Source organism: Sturnus vulgaris, chromosome 3, assembly GCF_052056855.1.
Source record: "Sturnus vulgaris isolate bStuVul1 chromosome 3, bStuVul1.hap1, whole genome shotgun sequence".
Taxonomy (NCBI): domain Eukaryota; kingdom Metazoa; phylum Chordata; class Aves; order Passeriformes; family Sturnidae; genus Sturnus; species Sturnus vulgaris.
This window is the reverse complement of record NC_142245.1, coordinates 95,178,323-95,200,497: the sequence shown is the minus strand read 5'-3', so window position 1 is coordinate 95,200,497 and position 22,175 is coordinate 95,178,323. Positions and strand designations below refer to the sequence as shown.

Sequence of the window (22,175 nt, the reverse complement as noted above, 5' to 3'; positions counted from 1 at the left end):
AAGTACTAAGCTTTAAGTTGCACGTAGTGCTGACTGCAGATAAATGCTTGCCCTATGCTCATTTCTCAGAGTGGAGGAGTAGACTGAAGGAGTAGACAGAAGCAGTATCACTAACAATACCTTATTGTTGTGCAGGAAGAAACTTAAAGTCATGTGTTTGTGAAAGAAAAAATAAATTGATGAGAACGATATTGGAAGAGAAGAAAGCCATGATTTAATTTTACATTCTTTTATTACAGGAAAAAACAATTTCTTTTAAAATAAGTTTTAAAATTCTTTCAGAAACACTATAAATTGAGTGAAAGTGACTGCATATGCAACTCTGGATATGATTTGACAGACTAATTTTGGAGAAAGAAAAATATAGCATTTTTGCTATAGATTCTTAATAGAATATATGTGATTGCTGTCATCTCTTAAATCTCCATACCCCTTTCCCCCAGTAGGTACCATTAAAATAAACCAGTTTGCTCCTTGGCTTGCTATTACCTGTATTTCAGGCAGAGTTTGCACTAAAGGTAATTACAGAGAGAACTTGACAACTGTGCTGAACTGTAGTGGGATTTATGGTTACCTGCCAATGTTCAAATGAAATTTAAAATCTGATTTCCATTTTAGACTGTGAATGTGGTAGAAGTACTCTAGTAAGACAGATAATAACACATCCCTTCCAGGAAGAATTCAAAATTTTATAACTAGCGAGCAAATTGCAGACAGACTTTGGGCTTCATAACAATTTCAAGAGTTCCTGAAAATTAGGCTGGATGTAATGACCTCAGCCCAGTCTGTGTGCTCCTTTGCTGTTATCCTGTGCCAATGATTTTTCCTTTTATTTGTAATATAGGAACTTGGTCCAGATTACATTGACAACCAAACTCTTCTTAACTTATATAGAAATGTATCATGTAGATATCAAAGCCAGAGTTACATAAGTGATGGCCTGGAGCTGGGCAGTAAGATTGACCATTTATCTGGAGAGGGTATAATATGCCATTATAACCAGTATCAAGAACACCATTTATCTAAAATCTCAGTCACCTGCAATAGTGCCTTCACGTGGACATAAGAAAGAAAGGAGGAACTTGCTAATCTAAAATTTGGTTTTGAAAATTTTGAACTCTTTGAAGAGGAAATCTATAAGGCTTTGGTATGTAACAGCTGCTGTACAACTCAAGCACACTTATGGGTGAAAATATCTGTAAGTTCGATCGTGTCTCTGTGACTGCTGCAGTATTTTTGTTATGCTTACCTACTATATAGTGGGGAGTTGCAGCAGGTGCAAAGTAAATGAAATCTGTGTTCCATTTTCCTCCACTTCTTCCATTTACAGTGTTCAGACAGGACATGGGGGATTTTTCACCTCTTTTCTGGAGTAAAAGAATGACTGAATTGCAGTTTGTTTAATTGTATCTGTTAGAGATGAATGAACCTTTGTCTTGTCAGACTTTAGGTCTAAATCAACCAGTCCAGACTAAAAACAAGTAAATTTCTGTAAATGTGGAATGTGCTATTTGCATTCAAATGTATACACCATACATAATCTTGTCCAGCTCCACTCTCAGAAAATGAGCCCAGAAAAATTACCTGATTGTGAGCTGTAGGTCTGTTTGTGTTCAGCTGTTGACATTTGAAGGAATGGAGCAATGTGCAGGCTTGGGTATTTCTAATAAATAGAGAAATGGACTAGGTAGAGGAATAGAAGAAGAGAGAGGGGAAGAACCATAAATGAGACTGATAAAACCATTAGGGAAAAACAAGATGCTGTAGGGAGTAGGATGAGTGAAAGGGAGAGAGGCAGTAGCAGTTTCTCACTAATAGCCATTCAACAGTTCAAGCATAGGCAGCTTGGTGTTCTTGGGCTCCTCATTCAAGAGTGCCCCCATGACCAGACTCTTCCACGCTATCAGCACTGGAGCTGCACCCCAGGGAAAGAAATGAACCCTTGGGAATGATGGGGCCAGTGCTGCCATGCAATCCTTTTGTCTGGCTGCCTTTCAGACCTGAGTTTGATTCTTGGGGAAGATATGCAATTAGCCTGTAATTGAGAGAGAGAAATAATATATACCTGATTACCTCTAGAAAACTAAATCCTGATTGTACTCTAGAAAACTGCATGTCTCACTCTCCCTTCCTACACTGTATAGGAGTTTGAAGTGACCACATTTTGTCAGTATTGGTATTCTGTATTTGTAAACTGGAGAAGAGAGCTGTATAAGGAAGGGTAGGTACATGGGAGCAGTGATCTCCTTCTGGTGGTGCTGGTGTGTTAGTACTTCTACCATGAACTGTTATTCTCAGCATTTATAACTTAGCTATAAAAATATATCCTGCAAAGACTTTCAAAAGGGAGCATAAAAATGTAATTCAGCCATCCCATAGCAATGCACTTTTGGAAGAAGATACATATTTAATGAGATTAGGTGTTTCAAAGGTTAAAGAACGATTAATTTTCAAACATGTAAAGCCTTTACAAAATCTAATTCTCTAAATAAAACACTGAATAGAGCTAGTAGGTTGCTTGCATTAAGCTTTGCTAACAGACAGTGATGTTTCAATTCTTAAGTGTTAATTTATTTGTGGCTTTCCATTAATGATATTTTCATTACTTAATTAAAAGTACATATACCATGCACTGGCACAATGTGTGGTTGTTATTATGTTAGCTGGTATCCAGAAACTGTATTTGTCACATATTCTAATACTCAAGAAGCAAAAGATCCAAACCAGACACTTTTATTCTACACTTCCATCTTATATGCCATAACCATACAGTAAGAACTGTACTGATGGCCCTTCTCAGTTTCTTTCCATCTCCTAACCAGACAGCAACAACTGGGATGCATTAGCAGTTATAAAGTTAATTGGAAGAGAAGCAGCTACATACTCTGTACATGTGTTAGTAACAAGATCATAAGGGGAACAGTGTGAATGTGCTAATGACCGGGTGGGGAGCAGCTTGCTTATTTTCTTGAAGTATAACCTTCTTTCTCTCCAGCTGGGAGAAATAACCCACCCATTTTGATGGACATCCACCACCCTCTGTGTACACATGCAGTCAACTCATATTCCCTTTTAAATACTTCCCAGCAATGATCCATTCCCTGTTACTGGGAAATCTTCAACCTTTCCATTACTGGAGAATCACTTTTGTAAACCTTAGGCAGATGCTAAGGCTGTCCTTCCTCTCTCGCTCCCTTAGTAATGTTCTTGGATGTGGTAATGGATGAGAGAGCTGTCCATGCAGCATGAGCTACCCTAAAAATGAAGATAGCCATTAAATACAATATGTTTTGGCATTCCTAAACAAAACAAAAAATCGAGGGGCAGAAATGCTGATTTGAAACAGAGAAGTCAATGTACCCTGCTGGTACAAAGGATATTGCTGTGGGTTGCTTTTTATTTAAATGTATGTATTTTTAAAATTTGTTTTTATTTCCAGTCTTGCTTGAAATAGAATTCTTCAGGCAATACATGGGAGTTGTTTAGCTGTAGAAAATTTCATGCAAATAAAAAGAGGAAATATATCTGAAAGCTTATGCTTTTGTGTATTCTGTGTTTAAGCAGTCTTAGAACAGAAGAGTGAATTATTTGGAGTTTGATTTTTGTTTATCCCAGACGTCCCTGTATCATGATCTAGCACAATAAATGATCCTCAAGGTATGCACAAATAACACTTGACGAAGTAAAACATAATAGCACTCCTTAACAGAAGGCACTCAGTGTGATTTTTACATTGCTGCAGCTGTTAAATGGACATTCTTGCACTGCAGAGATGCTGATAGCTGTGTGCTTTGTCTGTCTCTGTTGTGCTCTTGATACACAATTATTAGTTTTCTACCATGTGAGGAAATTGCACAAACAGCTTTTATACTATTCTTTTCCATCATAGCCATGAGTTTGGTATGTGTTGGGCTGCAAATTTGGACTCATTTTCTCCACTGAAGATCCCAAAGGAAAGAATGAGTCAATAGTCACTAGTAGTTTCTTGGGCTGATTCATTCTTTGACGCTTAATCTTGAATTTCCCCCTCACCCTGAAGGAGAACATAGGTACAATAAAGAGCATCTGTAGCTATCTTGCTGACTTGATTCTGGTAAATAGCTCTCTTAAACTTTGAGCTACACTATTAGAAGAAAAAAAAAGGAAAAAAAGATTGATGCTGTCTCAAGTTGCTATATAACCCATTTTCAGGTCAGCTCTTGTGTGCTGATATTGAACTTACGCAAGATGTTAAATCCTTCATTATAATCATCCTCTTTTGTCCACTGCATTGCCTAAAATTGCACTGAAAAAAAGTGTGACCAATGTTCTGCTTTCTGCAAAGAATGAGTAATATCTTCTCGAGAGAGTGGTAATTGCTTTATATACAAAAGCAGGAATTTAATAATAACCAATCTCTTCATTGGGTAAAGTGCCACCCAAGACAGGACTGTTTCATCCTTTGCTTGTTTGCTTTTCTTCCTGTTGCTTGAAGAGCAAATATTAAGCAGAAGAAAAATCTAAGCTGGTATTAAATAGAATTCCTCCACTAAGATTTACTAAATTGGATGAAGAAGTTAACATAGCTTTTTTTCTTTAACTACAACTGTGTTGCCTTATTAGATTTTAAAATACAAGTAGTGTGAATTAGTGCTCAAAACCAATGTGTTTTATGACTAGCAAATACACTGCTGCCTGCTAGTTAATTTTTATATCTATGTATATATATATATTTATTGAAATGCAATGTATGTTTGTAAGAAGAGCCATCCAGATGACTGGGCTGACAATGTGTATGTATGAACTGTACAGCAGCCAGTTTGATTCCACAGAAGGAGTTACAGCATAGTGTTCAGAAGCCAAAGTCCTGTTACAAAAATATCTTTACCATACTCACTAGCATATTATCTTCCATCTGAACATTTTGAAGTAACAAATTAATTGTGATGAATTTTTGCCTTCTGCCATTGTAATAAAGATTTTTTTCTTATTATATCCTCTTTTATCAAAGACGAAATCAGATTATCAACTGCTGCCACACAAGAATATTCACTGAGGTGATATATGATCCCCTTTAGAAATTCATTGCTGAAACTGAAGTTGTCCTTTTGCTTTCAAGATGTAGCTATAGATTTTAGACAGTTCCTGCAGATTTCACCTGCTGTCTGCTTGCTGAGTTAAACATGAGCATTCTCATTCAGATGTTCAGCTGCAGGCTGCCTGCTGGTACTTTCCAGCCCAGTTTCCATGGAAATGGGAATTAGAGGGGAGAAAATAAAGGAAGAATAAGTATTTTCTTAATCTCCTAGTTAATCCGGAAGTTCTCTTACCTTGGTGTCAAGGTTGTTTTGCTTTTAGTTGGATAGGCATATGATGCCAGCTTCTGCAAATACAAAAATAAATAAAAGTAATTATTGGAACAGTAACAAGCAATACCTGTTACCATGACTTTGTAGAGGTGTTGGAGATCACCAGAAGAGGATGAAGAAGGAAGAACTGAACTGGACTGGGAAAGAATAAACTGATGACAGGATGTGTGGTAATACCCAGTGGCCATTTTAAACTTATTACTGCTAGATCTCCTTACCTAGAATAAGGAGCTATACACTTTCCATCTCAAACTAGCCAGAAGACTGCCTTATCTTATTGGACCTATATGTACCTAGGATTGTTCACCTTGATCCACTAAAATTTGGTCTCCATGAGAGCAAAAATGTAGGCAGTTTGGGCTAGAATCATGCTTCAAAGAGGCCAGGTCTATTAACTCAAGACCAGTAGGACCTCAGACTTCAGTATCAAGACGTCTATAAAACTAATCAACACATATTAATTAGTCCACTTAAAATAATTGGACAGCCTAGAAAATTCTGGATACGTGTGAGCATAAAAATGTTTTAAGGCTCCAGCTGGCATAGATCTCTGTGCCATCCTGCTTGTGGTTTAAAAAGAATGATCACAGCACACAGCGTTGGTGCTTCAGTCTGTGCATGGTGTCCTGGTTGGTTGCAAGCATAGTACAAAGACTTTTTTGGGATTCCAGGTCCTCTACTACCACTAGCTCATCCAGGGAGATGTTTTTCCACTCTTATGACTGTTATGAGAAGTCACAGTTTTGCTTCACCCTTCAGTCCTAAAACCAAAACACTGAACGAAATATTTCAGTGATGTTTAGATGTCATGTTAAATGTTTCAAGATTGATAACTCTCCCATGAAAGGCAAGTGTTGCCTGACCCCTGTGCTCTCGGGACTGGGTATAAACCCTTAGCTGTAAAACAGCACTTTCCCAACAGTCTCACCCACTTGTGTATGGGGAAATGGACTGAAGAAAGAATTCTGACTTGGTGAGGCTTAATTCTAGAGGCACACGTGGTCATGTGTGTTTACAGTCTCTTTGCCTAGCATCACAAGTGTCCTGCTAGCTAAAAGTGTGTAGGAAGGAAATTCTCTCCAGAAAACAGCGTCCCTTTCAAGAAAGCTTACCTGACCTTTACTTCTGAAATGTTTTGTAAAGCATTCCAGTATGTACAGCTCAGCTGCTGAAGGAAAAGAGAACTGTGCATCATCAGACACAGAAAGTGCAGGCAGCTCTGTTAACTGGCCATGTTAATAATGTAAGTCTTGATAAATGAAAGCTGCATGTACAGTAACTGATTTCTATAAGCCACAGTTTGGAGTTTTTATTTTTTCATGCTTCCATCTATTTGTGAAACAGTTGCCCAGTATGAAAATCACGTGGACTGAGGGGCTCTGAGTGTGTGAGTGTACCTGTACACGGGCACTCTCTTGTGGAGCAACATGGTTCTGAGGCTTACTGCCAAAAGGTGTGTCTTGGCCAACATAGAGCAGTGTGTGGGTAGAGGTAAAGAGTGTGTAATTCAGCAGAGAAATCAAAATACAGACATCTCTACTCATACAGTGAGTAAGGAAAAATGTTAGTATGTTTTTCTAGAACAACTATAAGTTAATGACGAGGAGCGCAGGGAATTCTTATAGGTCTCAGAGGAGTATAGCTATAATGCTGAATGACTCTTGAATTAATTGGTTTTATGTGGGTTCAGTAGACCACACTGATATTTCATTACCCTTAGAGAAATTTGACTGTGGGCCAAAAAATCCTATTCCTTTACTTTTTAAAGCTCTCAGGGATGCCTACACAAAAGTATCTGCATTCCTTGCTTCAGCAGCTTCCTGCCTCTCCAGCTATGTTGAGGCACCTCTGAAGCATGAAGCAGACTCTTGGCTGGTATGCATTAGTCATACATAAGTCAGTTGTGCAAAGTATAGAAGAAATAGACGTTTTATTTGATACATTTTTCAAAACATTTTAATTATATTCCTTTTTCCCTTAAATTGCAATTAAACTATGTAAGTAGATTGTAATCTTAAAATGATATCTGTTCCTGAGCTTTGAAGACACCCAGTCCTGAGAGGAGTAAGCAATCAAAACAGCACTGGAAATGACCACCAGTCTTTTATTCCAGATTCACATCATTTCTATTACAATCCTCTAATTTGGTGGAAGTTCTTCAATGTATTGAAAAGCTAAACATTTTTTTTTCAGGTTTGTGGGAATAATGGAATTTATCATGAAATTTTAATTGAAAAAAGAATGTAAGTTAGAAAAAGTAAGGACTAGAACTCACATTGCTAACTTCTTAAAATAAATCTTAAGTTTTATGAAACTCTTGTTTGCTTTATTTTGTCCTTCTTCACCTACCTCCCACTCCTCCCATCCCTTTTTACTAGAAGAGTGGGAAAGTAAGGGGAAATGGGTTCTGTATCTAAGATGCTCACAGTGTTAGATAACTTTTATTTTCATAAGATGCCTGAACAATCTTTGCCTGCTCTAAGGCATGCTTCTTAATTTGGAATAGTCTGCCTCATGTTTTGGACTAGTATTTAACTGCCTAGGGTAGAATAACAGTTTATAAGAGATCTAGCATGCAAGCACCTCCATGATTAAAACCATCAGAGCTCTCCTTCTAGTGCATTTTCCAGAAAAGGCCATCCCCCTTCCACTAATGTACAAGTAGACAGTTTTTCCAGATGTACCTTTTTTTCTTTCAGCTGACTTTATTAATGTACAGTTTTTCTAAAGTCATTTCTAAATCTTCTTGTATTAGTTGGTTGGGTGGGAGTACTAACACATACATTTTGTTATCAAAACATCTGAGCTGTTCATGCTTCCCATTCTACAGCGATGTTGTCTATGTTTAAAATGGTTTACTTTGCTAGAATGATTTTATTTGTAGTAACGGTGTATGACGTAGTTCTGCCTTTTGGGATACTATAGGAGCTATAAATAACAGCTGTTAATGTCTACAGTCATGCACAACAGGAAGCAATTTAACCACTTGTCTCCTTTCTGTCACAATGGGAAATATCAAACATTTCTGCATCAATAATGCATATGATCCCCAAAGCCATTAGTGGTGCTTATTGTAGAAGTATATTACCAGAGGCAGTGCTGCACCCTCTGCACTTGAGATTAAACGGCAGCAAATGTTTCCACGCGTGTGGTTTAGTCGTCTCAGTATGACAGTGCATTGGTTAAGGCACCAGCTGTACTTCCAGAGAATCTCTCCCAATCTGCCAGCCAAGAGGAGCGATGCTGTTAGGCAGGGAAAAGCAAGGGAAGAGTTTGGGAACAGCAAAAACACATTAGCTTATCCTTCTTGACACAAGGATCATTGGGACAGGGAAAAAGCAGAGAAAGTGAAGATGTTTCACCATAAAGGAGGCTGATATTTCAGTATATCTTGTGAAAATCATTGTACAGGATTAGATGAATGTTGTCACTTGTAGGTTGTATTAATTTCATTAAAATATGTTGGTTTGCTGGACTTAGGTAGTTAAATGCTTAAGTGAGAGACTTTGAATATGTAGTTGGCCAAAGTTGGTTTCCCAGAATTCCCCAGGTCTTATCTAGACACAGCTTAAAATCAGGGAAGAAGGGAGGGTCAGAGTACAGTACCAGGGAAACTGTGAGAAGCATAACTCAAAACTGTGCTCATTTGACAGCAAATCCTGGGGATGAATCATCTGCAAATTTTTCAGTGGTATATATAGGAAACCTAAACTTACCAAAGAATAGTGATGGGATGACAAAAAGCCATGGGGGCATTTGCAGTTTATCTTACCTTATGTAATGACTTCTTGAATGTCCTTTATAAACCAAGGACTGATCCTCTGTACTGTACCATTAAAACTTGTGAGCCATGAGCCTCCATACTGAACATGGGCAGAACAATGCTGGGGGCTTCAGCTGACAGAAGTTTAATTCATGAACCACCTTCACAAATATATTTGGAAATTATGACTCACAGAAATCAGCCCACAAGGCATAAGAAATTACATCATGGTTAAGCTGCAGGTGATTATAAATGTAAGGGATAAGTTTCAGGAAAAGGCATGTATATATTGAAAATGCTTCCATACTTTTTGCTTTCCTTCTAATTTGGAGGGCAGTTGGAGGAAGCAATACAAAATTGAAAAGCTGAAGAGGAAGGATCAGCATGGCATAGACTGTTAATACCATGTGTTATGAGATGTGTCCTTTCTTTCTTTACCATAAAGACTTGGAAATCATCTACAGCCATGGGCATCTGTCCATTAGGACTAGTGATCAATGCTTCATATACCTGGATGTAAATCTTTCTGATGTATTGCATTTGCACTAAATATATATAATGATTCTTTACTAAAGATCATTAGAATTTGTTGCCCAGTGCTAAAATTTTCTCTCTCCTGTTTCTATGGAAACTGTAATACTGATAAGACACAGTAAACAAATGCACTGTATTAGAAGCTTCCCCTTAGCAGGACATTAATTTCATTAATATCTGTCCAAATTTGTCTGGTGACAGGCATTGTTCATTTAACCATTCAAACAGTAAAGTATCTATTTAATTTTCACTGAAGACTTATCTTCTAGCTTTGAGGGCTTTTACTTGCTCTTAAATCATTTTCCTAACACAATAGTGAGTTGGTATGTGCCAGTGGTTGCTGCTGCTAATATTTGCTTAGCTCAGTGAGTGCTTACATGAAGTGCTTCAGAATTAGGAAAATCTAAGTGTAGAAGTACACTTGTTGCTAGCTAAAGCAGAAACTAAAAGCTTCTTTTGCCTTTGATTCTTTTGAACGTGCTTGTGTGGCATGGTCTTTTGGGGAATAGCTGGAAAGGTACAGCCTTCTGTCTAAGAATTAAACTTAGCGTTTTGTGGAGCAAGTTGCACCTCACAAAGTGGAGTGTCATCTGCCTGAACCATGCCCAACTGCAGTCTTGAAGTATTTTACTCATCAAAAAGTTCTCTGTACATTCTAGAGCACCAAACACAGCCACACAGTGAGGAGCCTGACCTCTTCCCCCCTGCTCTGGCTGGGAACACTGGCAGTTTGCAGGCAGAAGCAGGCAGTGCATCCCCTGCAGCACTGAGGAACATGTGTCCTGAAGGCATGTGCCAACATAGGGAGCTTGAGTTGGGGTGGCAGACTTCATTCTCACTGATGATACAAAAAAATCCCTGCTTGATTGCTGATCTTGCCTTCTGTTTTAGAACCTTCCTTCTGTGATACCAGTTTCAAGGTGACTAACCATGCTGAAAAGGGTAAGGAGGTTTTCAAAGATTAAAACTGAATAAATTGTTCAAATGAGCCAATAAATACTATGCCTATGCTATACTTCTTGAATGGTTTATGGGAAGTGAAAAGTCAAAGCATAAATATCCAAGGTTAGGAATGGAGAAGCCTGCTTGGTTTTCATGTGCTGAAGAGCTTGGAATTTACTCTGAAATTTTCCCCTGGGCTCCAAGGTGGCAATGAGGCAGTCACCTTTGCTCCAGTTTCTAAGGTTAAATACACTTTAGCAACTTAAAGAACTACCATAGCATAAGAAAATGCTTTTTCTTTTCTATGAAAACCTTATGATGCTTGTTTCATTGAAGACCTGCTAAGTAAAATATCTAACTAAATCAGTTGGTAACTTTACTTAACGGCAGTCACTTCTAAAAAGGCTTTAGAGAAACTGATGGCAATGGGTGTCCTAGTAAGGAAAGCTGCTGATCCAAAGAAACACACTCAAATCATCACTCAAAGCCTTGATATACTCCTGGTAATGCAAAACCCCAATTTTTAGGCTTTTCTTTTCAGACTCTTTAGCAGCATTATGAATATCATTACTGCAAGAGGGTCTGAGATAATCTATCTGAATTTTGGATTTTGGATACAATGGTGATGAATGGTGCTCCTAAAGACAAAAAATTACTTTGATGTTCAGTAAGAAGTAGGCTGTTAGATGGTGCTTAAGGCATCTACTTCTTTGTGTGCAAACACAAGTGTCTTGGTATCATCCAGAAGAAAGCTTCTTTAGGCAGGGCATCAGGTGTGACAGGGGCCCTTGAGATACTTTTTAGTGCTTCAGTGACACTGGCTCCATGAGGGACCTTCCTGTGCTTTTCCATAACAATCAACTCAAGATGCAAATGAAGGCACATCAGCATGCACAGGCAGAGATTTTTGAAGGACTAATAGCCTTCATTATAATTGTTTTTCCATTTCTAGTGTTTACTTGAAAAGAGATAGATTACACCCTACATCATTCAACTTATAAAGGGGGCTTATAGAAAGACAGAGAAACACTTTTTACCTAGGCCTGAAGTGAGCATTGGGCATTTGTTTTAAACTGAAAAGAGTAGTTTTGGATTGGACATAAGCAAGAATTTGTTTACAATGAACGTGGTGAGGCACTGGCAGAAGATACGTGGTGGATGACCCATCATTGGAAGTGCTCAAAATTAGGCTGGATTGGGCTTCTTGTACAACTTGATCTAGTGAAAGATATTCCTGCCTATGGCAGAGGGGTTTGGACTGCATGATTTTTGAAGATCCTTTCCAATCGAAACCATTTTTAATCTATTTGATTTTGGTTATAATTGTTATTTGAACTAAAATTCAAGAAGGGGTAAACTCTGAGATAGATTTGATTGCTTGTCCTTCCAATTGTCATGAGGTTCACCTTCATATTGGAAGGCAGATTTCGGCCTTAAGGTTGACATCTTCTAAATGTCAACCTTGTAGGCCTGATGATATTACTCTGTTGGAAACCATTGCAAGTGATAGTTGCTGCTGGTCTCCAACTTCTTTACTCCAGTAATTTATATGAGGAGGCTGTGGTCATCTTTCTTCTTTTGAGATTCCATTTTTAAGCCCTTGAGGAAGACATCCTATGCCATTTCATAATTTTGATTTTTTTTTAGCTGTAATTCAAGAGCATTACAGATCACACATATATTCACTGATTTCTTTGATTTCTTTTTCCTTAGGACCTTTCATAACTATAGCAAATAACTCAAATCTTCTTCATTGTTGGTAGTTATTTTCATCCTTTTAAAATAATTTGACAGCTTTATCACTTTGTTAGATATTTTGGTGATTCTCATGCCTAATGTTTTGCAGTTCTCTGTAGGATTTTTTGTTATTGTCTCTCTAGTTTTGCTGCAGTTTTTTGATCTTTTAATTTAGTTCTTTTCAACTTATGTGAAATTTTTTCTGCCTTTTTTCTTTTTTTTAATTATATAAGAAACAGGTTGCTATTCACTATACTTCTTCTTGATTAATCTAGTCTTTCGGGCTAGCAGATTCTTAGCTTTTTGATGTTGTGTAATGCTTGGCTGTAAAATTCAGAGCATCTTTGTTTGGCATTATAGAAGACATATGGCTTCCTACAAAACTGTGTCGTTATTTAACTTGAATTTCGTTGCCTTCCTGTTGGAGCTTTTGGCTAAGGTATAAATACTGCAGCATAAATATTTCTTTCCTCAATCAAGAAATCTGATGTTGACTTAACACTGAGCTATCTAGGAGAGCCCAGGAGGTTTAGTTTGCAGTAAAAATACTTTGGTTTTTCTTTCCCCTCTTCTTCCTCCTAGTATTGGGCATGTGTGCACAGCACATTCATTTTTGAATTTTATCTCTTGCCATGTGGATAGGATTGTATGGAAGTGCCAAGAGTGAGCTAATTTTTCAGCAGAAATGAAGATATGGGTTCTCTTTTTTTTGTTGTAGTTGCTGCTGTATATTGATTTGAGGGTTTTTTTTAATTTTTTGATAGGTGATGAAGTTAAAGATGGAATTTTCATTCCATTTTTTTAGCTTCACTGTCTTTTCTACTTGCACTGTGGCCAGCCAAGGTGAAGGCAGGGCAGTCACAGCACAGTGTTGTTGCTCTTTAGACTGAGTTTCCAGACTCCCACAAACAGCATGTCTTCCCTAACACAACTGATTGCTATTGCCAGGGATTTGTTTTTTTAGAAAAATTTTTCCTTTCCAGGTATTCTGAATTGGTTTTCCTCTGAATTCTTAGATGATGATGGTGAGGGTTTTCCATAATCTAGGATCTCTGGTACAGTTGAGTAGTGTCTCTGTCTCTTCATAAGCATGTTTTACATTGTCACATTTAATATCTTCCTAATGGATGGTAACTTTTAACACAAAGATATCTTTGTGTTACAAAACACATCTGCCTATAAACACAATTTCTTATGGAATTACTAATTTTACATGTAGTGTAATGAAATAATTTTACAGTGATTTTGGAGAATGTGATATGTGCAAGAATTTTGCCTGAAGGTATATTGTTTAATTCAGTAGAAAACTGCATTTTTCATTCTAATTATATCTATTTGATGTGATGGCCACAGTTTTATTTAAATCATTCAGATAATCAGAGAAGAGCTATAGGTCTAGAAGGTCTAGATTTGAACTTTGGACAGTCTCTTCCCCTTATCCAATGCAAGCTCTATTCATGCCTGCCTGGAGGTAATTCCTGATGCTTGTGCAGCCTGTGACAGGTTCCACAACTTTCTGAAGCAAAGTAGGTCTGCATTTGATTAGTCTTACTATTAGATATTGTGCAAAATATTTCAGACTAAATATACCATGTTGCAACTTTAAACTTAATATTATTGTTTGATCCACCATGGATATAGAGAATATTTGATTTTTACCTGTTTTTGCCTATTTTTTACCTATTTTATGTACCTGGGACCTAGTGCCCTTGATTTGAGCCTTCTCTTTTCCAAGAAAATATGTTAAAATAGTTTCTTGGCCCTTTAACCACTTATTTTCTAAACCTCTTGTGGAAAAAGTGAATCTGGATTTGTACTATTTTTTTCTTTAAGTGTGATGTGACTGCATTGAAGTTTCTTCTTATAGAGGTAAGAAAATGTGATCACTATTCCTAGATAACAAGGATGTTTGTCCCGTAGTTATTCTTAAACCAAATTAAAAAAAAAAATTAAACATTTGCCTCTGTTTCTGATATTAGTTGAAAAGCAAATGACATAGGCCAACACAACAGCCACAGTGAGATAATCCTGCTTAATCTTTGTGAATTGGAAGCAAAAAAGGAAATCATCATTTAAAAGCTCAGTTTTAAGAAGTCAATTAATGTATACAGCTGTGGATTGTCTTTCATTTAAATAGGAATTAAGGCATGATAACTTCTTAAATATATTCTTGTCCTCCATTCTTTCCTTCTCCCATTCCTCCATCTGCAGTAAATTCAGCACTTTAAAAAGTATTCTCATTTCTGTATATCTCCTTAAATGTAGTATCTAGTTCATTCTACTGATTCATTTAGAGGTGATCTTTGCAGAAAAACATTCAGCTAAGAAAAACATTCAGCCTACTTTCATTAATTTTAGCCTTGAAATTATTAACAGGATAGCTTCATTGATGTTACAGATATTGACTTTGGGATGCATTTACAATATTCAACAGCCAATAAGTAAATCATACTAAAATATGAGTTAACTGGCAACAGTGACCCCTGACCATTTCTGTATTTTGTATTGGTATATATTTATGGAACAACTGCCATCCCAGTGATAATCCTTATTTTCAATATTAAGTGTTCTTCATTTAATATGCTCACATTCAGATTACACAGTGGGAAGTAAATCTGTAGCAGTTAAGTGCCTGTTTTCTCATGTTATGCAAAATAAAGAAGTGTGGTTAGACATATTGCTGAAATAATGATTTTCAACATCAAGTATTTTATTCAAATGAATTAAAGGGTATGTATGCATCTAGCAAAGGCTGCATAACTTGCCTTCCATCTAGGTATTTTTTCCCCTTTAAATTTCTTAATAGTAAAACATAATCAATTTTTTTTTAAACCTGTGTGTGCTAGTTAATTTTTTTTTTTAATTAAGCTGTCTGAAGAAACTAAAGCTGAACTCTACCTTCTTGAGGTATTTGGAAGCATTTGCTCCTTTTTTTTTTCCTCCTTTTATTTTATGACTGACTATTTGTTTGCAATTCAAAAATACCTTTATCTTCTGCCTGGGATATTCACTAATGGTTCTGGGGAACCTAATAATATAATATTTTAGAGTTCAATGAGTTTGTCTTTCCTCCAGATCACCTCAAGTTGTCTAAAAAATGTAACAATTATTTACAAATATGGCTCTGTACACGAAAATGATATGGAACTGGCACCTGGGCTTTCCATCATGAGAGAGAAAAGCTTCTGTAGGTCTGACGCCTTTCTTTATGAGGACCTGATACAGCAAAGCACATAAAAGTGTCTTCCCTCGGAGACAGTAGTGAAAAATATAGTGAAAATTGGCAGAATGAAGTTTAATGGAGGATTTTAGACATCTTAGAACCAAAAAAAAAAAAAAATTATAGCAGAGGAGTAAGCCCATTGTGGTTGGGGAAAATTACAGTACTGATTATAAAAGAAATCAGAGGGTTTCAATAAATATTTATATTCTGTATTCTACTTTTAAGGTGTAAGGCCTTGTGTTATGCAAGTCAGTAGTTTTTCTGTGACAGTGGTATCTACGAATGACATAAGTATCTGCAGAGTCAGGTCATTTATACCTAAGTGTGTAAAACAGCTGGTTTGGAAAGTTTTCTGGTTCATTGTTTATACCAGAATAATTCAAGGACAGCTGAGAAAACTTTCCTATACATGGCAGGGGGGATGGAACTAGATGAAACTAGATGATCTTTAAGGCTCCTTCCAACTCAAACCATTCTATGATTCTATGAAAACTCTTTAAGTGTGTCAGTATTATACCAATATTCAAAGTAACCATCGGGATTGCTTCAGTAGCAAATTTGGTTCATTTTATATAGAACCCGAATTATGTCTAATATTTTTGGTTACTAAGTAGTTACAGGTTTAGACTCTGTAATGGGTTTTCACATTTTTAAATGATGGTAGGTCTTGTCATAGAATCACAGAATGGCTTGGGTTGGAAAGGACCTTGAAGGTCCTGTAGTTCCAAACCCCCTGGCATAGGTAGGGACCCTTCCACTAGACTAAGTTGTTCCAAGCTCCATCCAACCTGGCCTTGAATATTTCCAGGGATGCAGAAGTTTTCTTCAAGGTTTCAGTTAATTTTGGCCGAATTATATCGAGTGGTGCAAGCTTCCTGACTTGATGTAGATGATTTTAAAAACATTATAGCAGAGTTATGGGCTAGATACTGCTTGAAAGACAGATCTCAAAGGTTGTTGTGATGGCAGTGAAAAGAGATTGTTGTTAGAATGGCTGTGAAGTAATGGAACAAGGCTCAGCCCAATTCAGCACTCAACTGGAAGTAAATAGATATATATAAAAAAAGGAAATCTTCTAAAACTTGTATCAGAAACAAACAATTAGAACACCATGACTAGAATGTAGGTATAAATTAATCTCATTCATGTCCACAAAGCTGAATGGATATTTGGTTTAGGGAAAAATTAACTGGCCGATTAAGACCAAGAAAAGAAGGTCATAAAACTAGAATTGCAAAGAATGTCTTCTTGGAAATTTCAGCTCTTTCTATTCTCTGGTGCTGGACATAGGATGCAACACTGGTTTAGGGTCATTCTCGGAGTTGAAGGGCTCAACTACTGAGTATTAAACAGAGGACTAGGGAACAGGCAAAGGGTTTCAGCATTACAGTGGTGTTCTTGATATTAATACATGACAGTTTTCTTGTTTGTCTATGTTAAATGACCTTGGAAGAACACACAGGCATGCGAAAAAGAGGAAAAAATCCCTTAAGATCTGGGTAAAATGCCTTGTCAGACTCATTTTGATTTTTGGCTCTTCAGAAGCAGAGGTGCATTTCAGCTGAAACAGATCAGTCCTGAGTGAAAACATCATCAAACAAAATGTTCTTCAAATTGTCAGAGAAAAGTAGAACAAGACCACTACAAATAAGGCAATTTTTTGCTATAGTGAAAATGGAGGTAGAAATGGCTGGTGAAGCTTATTTCCCATAGCAGAAACATCATCTCTGACCAGCTCCCATTCATATCTGTTTTGTCTCATACCTGTCATACCTGAGGAGTTTTGGATTGACCTTTTCAGCTCAAGAGGCCCAGCTTGTTGAGTCAGAGGTGTGCTTCTAGAATATACATGAGACATGCACCACATACCAAACCAAATTATAGCCCTTTGGAACACTAACCTTCTTAGATTTTCTGACTTTGGTTTATGGGAATTTGCAGGGCACTTGTCATTCAAATACCTTGATAATGCACTTCGGGTAGATGTAAAAGTCTTCATCTGGGCCACTTTGCTTATTTACTTGCCTAGCAGGGGGGATGAACTGATGACCTTTAAGACTGTAATTGCTGTTTGCCAATTTTGCTAAATATAAAACTAGCTGTAGCACTAAATGAAGAAAAAAATCCAAATTCTCTTTTCCCTCTCTTTATTTTATCTACAGAATTTTTTCACTCTTATCGTGTAATTTTTTTTCTGGGCATTGGTGTTTCAGTGGCCAAGGTGCAGAGGCTGCTGTCAATACAACCACAACACACACCCAATGTGTGCCTCTTTAAAAGGTCATGATTCAGACAACCAAGTTGACTGGAGGTTTTGTGTAAAATCTAGATGACTGTGGAGAAATGGTGACTAAACTAGAAGATTTCATGATATTTTCTAGGTTTTTGGGAAACAATGAACTGTATGTAGGTTGCTTTTCTGGTAATTAAGGGATTCAGGAGCAGGCTGAAATGGTTTCTTCATCAAATCCTGTTACCTGTATAATGTAGCTTGCATATTCTGAAGATTGCACTTAAATTGCCTTCTTATTCCCAGCTGTCTGTAACATCAGAGCTTTTATCTTGATATTATCATGGATGGATCTTTCTGGCTCTGAAATGATCAGAGATCACTTGTTATGCAGATGAACAAGCTGAAGAGCAATTTCATAGCAGCAATTCTGAATTGCAATGAGGATTAACAGGATTGTCAAGCTGTGCCTTGCTGAGGAGTACACCCATCCTCTAGATACATCTTTGCCCACTTCTAGTGACTCTGCACCACAAAATATTCAAAACATTTTCTAATCTAATTTTGCACTGAATTCTGTCAAATTTTAAAAGTATGCAAATATTACATGTACAATGAATGTGATTTGCCTGGGACTAAATGCTGAGACATGTTTCTCAAAAGTATTGAAAAGTGTTTCCTGAGCAGAGTGCAGTATTTTTACTGTTGCAGATGAAAGTTCTGCCATTGTTACAGTGGGTCTTGTGCACATATTTAAATAATGTTTGTGGATAAAGGGCTCAGGCTCTTGCCAAATTACTGATAGATTCAGGTTCCAAACCTGTTTGAAAAAGGGAAGTGCTCATTATTACAGTATCATTGCATTTAGTTCTGTTTCTAGGAAAACATCCATCCTGGTAAATTAGTAATGCGTAAATTAATTTAATGTAATGGGATAAAAAGATATCTCTGGTAACTTAAAAACTGCATCACTATAATTTGAATCAACTCTTTTGGAAACATTTCTCATGGACAAGTCATGCAAACAAGTAAAGCTGCACTGGTTTTAAGTGGGTTCCTGAGAGATTACAGGACTTCTCTGCAGGAAAACATACCAGGATTTATTTTCAGATCTTATTTACTTAATTTATTTGGACATGTGTGCATGATTGGTGGATATACACTTAATCTCACATTTGAGAGAAATAATCAGGAAATTAGGAGAATGTCTTCTAATTTTCTGTCAGAGGTGGATTACTTTATCACACTTCATTGAAGTGATTAAGTTTTGTAAGCTTAATAGTCATTCTGTTACAGAAGTTCAGAGTCCTGTCAAAAAAGTTTTGTTTTACAAATCACACCCAGAGTAGAAAATTCAGTAATTCCCACAGTTGGATGGATTGGAGAATAATTTTTCAATGTTTCTAGGCTTTAAGGGCTTTATAAAATATTTCTCTTCCACACTAGCATGAATTCCAGTTTTCCAATGAGTTCTAATATTCTGATGAGCCTGTCGTTTAAAAGTGAATCTACCTTTGTAGGCTGGAGGCATCGGCAAGGCAGGGTTATTGTATCATGCATGGCAAAGAGATCAATTCAAGACCAGTGCAAACCAAGACTATTGACAACCTTTTAACTGAATTTTATAATGGGAATAATAACGTGTGCTTTGGAGAGTGAAAATTTTAAACATTATTAAAAACTAAAAGCAATTACAGTGACTCACATAAAAAATAAATACAATAATTGAAACTGGAAAAGGCTATAATGAGATTATAATGGTACAATAATAATAAAAACAAATAGTAAGTAAAGGAAGATTATGCTCTCAAATATGTAAAGCTCCTGACAATAGATGGTGAAAAGAATGGGTAAGATGGATAGGGAACATTTTGGAAACTGATGGGGCAGTAATTAGCTGTGGGCTGTGCTGCAGAAGCACTACAGCAGTAAGAAACTGCCCTTTTGGAGGATAGGGCCACACCTTACCAAAACTGAGCTGTCTCTCTATGCTGAGTGGGGCAGGAGGAAGGCAATTTGGGGCTGCAATCCCCTTTTTGGAGGGTAATCTGAAAGCACGATGTGTTTTGAATTACTCATGTTCAGTCATAACCTTATCTCCCATAGTACTAATTCTGGCCTGTGATAATATCTTATTTCAGTAGAGATTTTATAATCCAAAAGTGAGTAATTAAGCAAGACAGAGATTGAAGTATTGTTTTCTTTCGTATCGTGGTATCTCCCAAAGGTTTTCTGCACCTTCTGGTTACTCTAATTAATGTTTTTACAAATGCACTGGTGACAGCACCACAAAGTGGGCTGACACTGCTAGAGCTGCCTCCATAAGGGCACTTTTGAGAGGGGATTGGCTGACAGACCATGTGATTTAGATCCTCCCAAAGTGATTTACATCAATGCCAACATGAGAAGAGACAGTCCTGAGCTGGGCTGATGATCCTACATTCCCCCACTGTAAAGGTCATGGAAACATCTGTGCAAGCACATACAAGAGGGGAGCAAAGAACCAATCCAGCATAAAACTCACTTTTAATGTGTATTAATTCCCAGCTGTGCAGCTTCAAGTCCCGCAAGACCAAAGTGGTCAAATGTTGTGGTGCAGAGCTGCCTCTCAGCAATATTGTTCCAGCTCCCAGCAATCTGCAGTGTCAGGTATTGACAGAGAGCTATTCAAAATAAAGACAAAACTTTTTTTTTTTCAGATATTACTCACTAGATCCAAAGCTGATTTATCTCTTTATGTACTGTCTCTCAGATTTAATTCCAAATAGCAATGTGTCCAAATTAACAACGAAAGAAGTATTTTATTTGATCCAGAATTTGGGATTTTTAAAGACTTTGGGATTTTCGTTTTTATAGGGCCAGTAGCCACATATTGTGTCCCTCACAGCCGTTTGAGATGAGCTTTTCTTCATCTTAGAGTATGCACAGGTTCCACTGCATAGTGCATTTTTATAAAGATTTTGTGTTGATTCATTTTTGATTCATTTTGTTGCTTCTCTGATCTTTTCTCCTTCCTTTTTCTTACTTTCCCATTTCCTTTTCCATCATCTTTTCCTTCTTTTCCCCTTTAAAATTAGAAATTACAGATATGTTCTAAATCAGGCTGTAGGACCTAGGCTACTTCTGTACTAGCAAACAAAAACATGCATTGCAAACATCCTAATATAATCCATAGATCCAGAGATATTGCTATTGTCCAATCCACAGATTTTAATGTTTTCCATGTTGTTGAATTGTTAACATAGAGGGCTTTTTCCATTGCAGTTTTTGCTTAGGGCCAAAACTATCTGTGTCTCAGGCAATTCCTGAACAAGGACAAGTGGTAGCTGAGGTTAAGGATGGAACCTACCAACAGCTTCTTGGAGGCAGCCACTCTCACTTTGGAGGAAAGAGAATTGTCCAGAGAATTGTGTGGACAGGTTGTGCATGTTTACCCTACAGCCTTGGTGAGTTTTGTTTGGGGGTGTTGATGTGGCACAGACCTTTGTGTAAAGAACAGGGATATTGGGGAAGGCTGTGAATGGCCTGTGGGCTGGGCTGAATAACAACAGGTCTGTCTATGAGCTGGATTCAGAAGTTCTTGCTGTGAAAGTAGAAGAATAATGATGCTGAGTATCCTAAATTCCTGATGATGATCAGGTTTATCCTGTCTGTCTCATTTCCAGCCTGTCACAGCTCTGGTTCTCCACTTTGGTGCTATTTACTTCCTCCTCTGCCCCTCTTCCTCAGGCTCCTCAATCCAGGTTCACTCCTTGCTGAGGAAGTTTGAGTCTCTACCTCTGAACTTCCCATTGCACTCAATACTGGTGTTCCCTGGAAACAAGATGTACTTTGAACCCAGTTTCTTAGCTTGATTATTATTACTGAAAAGACACTTTTTTTTTTAAGAAACATTTCTGAGTAGTAATCTGAGTTAACCAAAGAAAAGAAAGGCTTAAAATGTTTGGGTCAAGGCAGTAAATTATATATATTCTTGCCTTCATGCTCACATTGTACTAGAAAGGCTGCTTGAGAAGTCGTATATCTGTGTAGAAAACTTAGTGCCTGGAAGAACACGTCAAAACCTCTTGGCAATCCTATACACACCTAATAATAATAATATTAATAATAATAACTATAATAGTAATAATAATAACATATATTGCTCGAATATGAGCATTTGAGTCTTTCAAGAAAATTCTAAATATGTGACCAAGAAGCTCATATGCCCTGAATTCTTTTTCCTTCTCAGTGGTTTCACACACATCTCATGTCTTCATGTTTACAAAGCAATCTTTGCACTTCATGTTTAAAAAGGCAAATGGAGCTGACAGTAACCCTACTCTATAAAGATTAGAGGCTCTAAAAATTTTTTTCAAGTTTTTTCAAGCCATGTTTTCTGTACTGATCTTTGGCCAT

At 37.1% G+C, this 22,175-nt stretch overlaps 1 protein-coding gene and 1 long non-coding RNA gene across 5 annotated transcripts in view; one reads left to right on the top strand and one right to left on the bottom strand.

Moving 5' to 3' along the window:
* The window catches only part of DLGAP2 (DLG associated protein 2), a 454,715-nt gene that overhangs the window by 78,594 nt on the left and 353,946 nt on the right, over positions 1–22,175 (top strand). The gene's annotated exons all lie outside the window — the stretch shown is intronic.
* Positions 311–20,484, bottom strand: LOC148224488 (uncharacterized). Its single transcript, XR_015802689.1, has 5 exons — positions 20,302–20,484; positions 18,025–18,140; positions 8,437–8,591; positions 5,310–5,362; positions 311–3,255 (listed from the first exon to the last, which is right to left on the bottom strand). It is a non-coding gene; the product is annotated as an uncharacterized LOC148224488 (long non-coding RNA).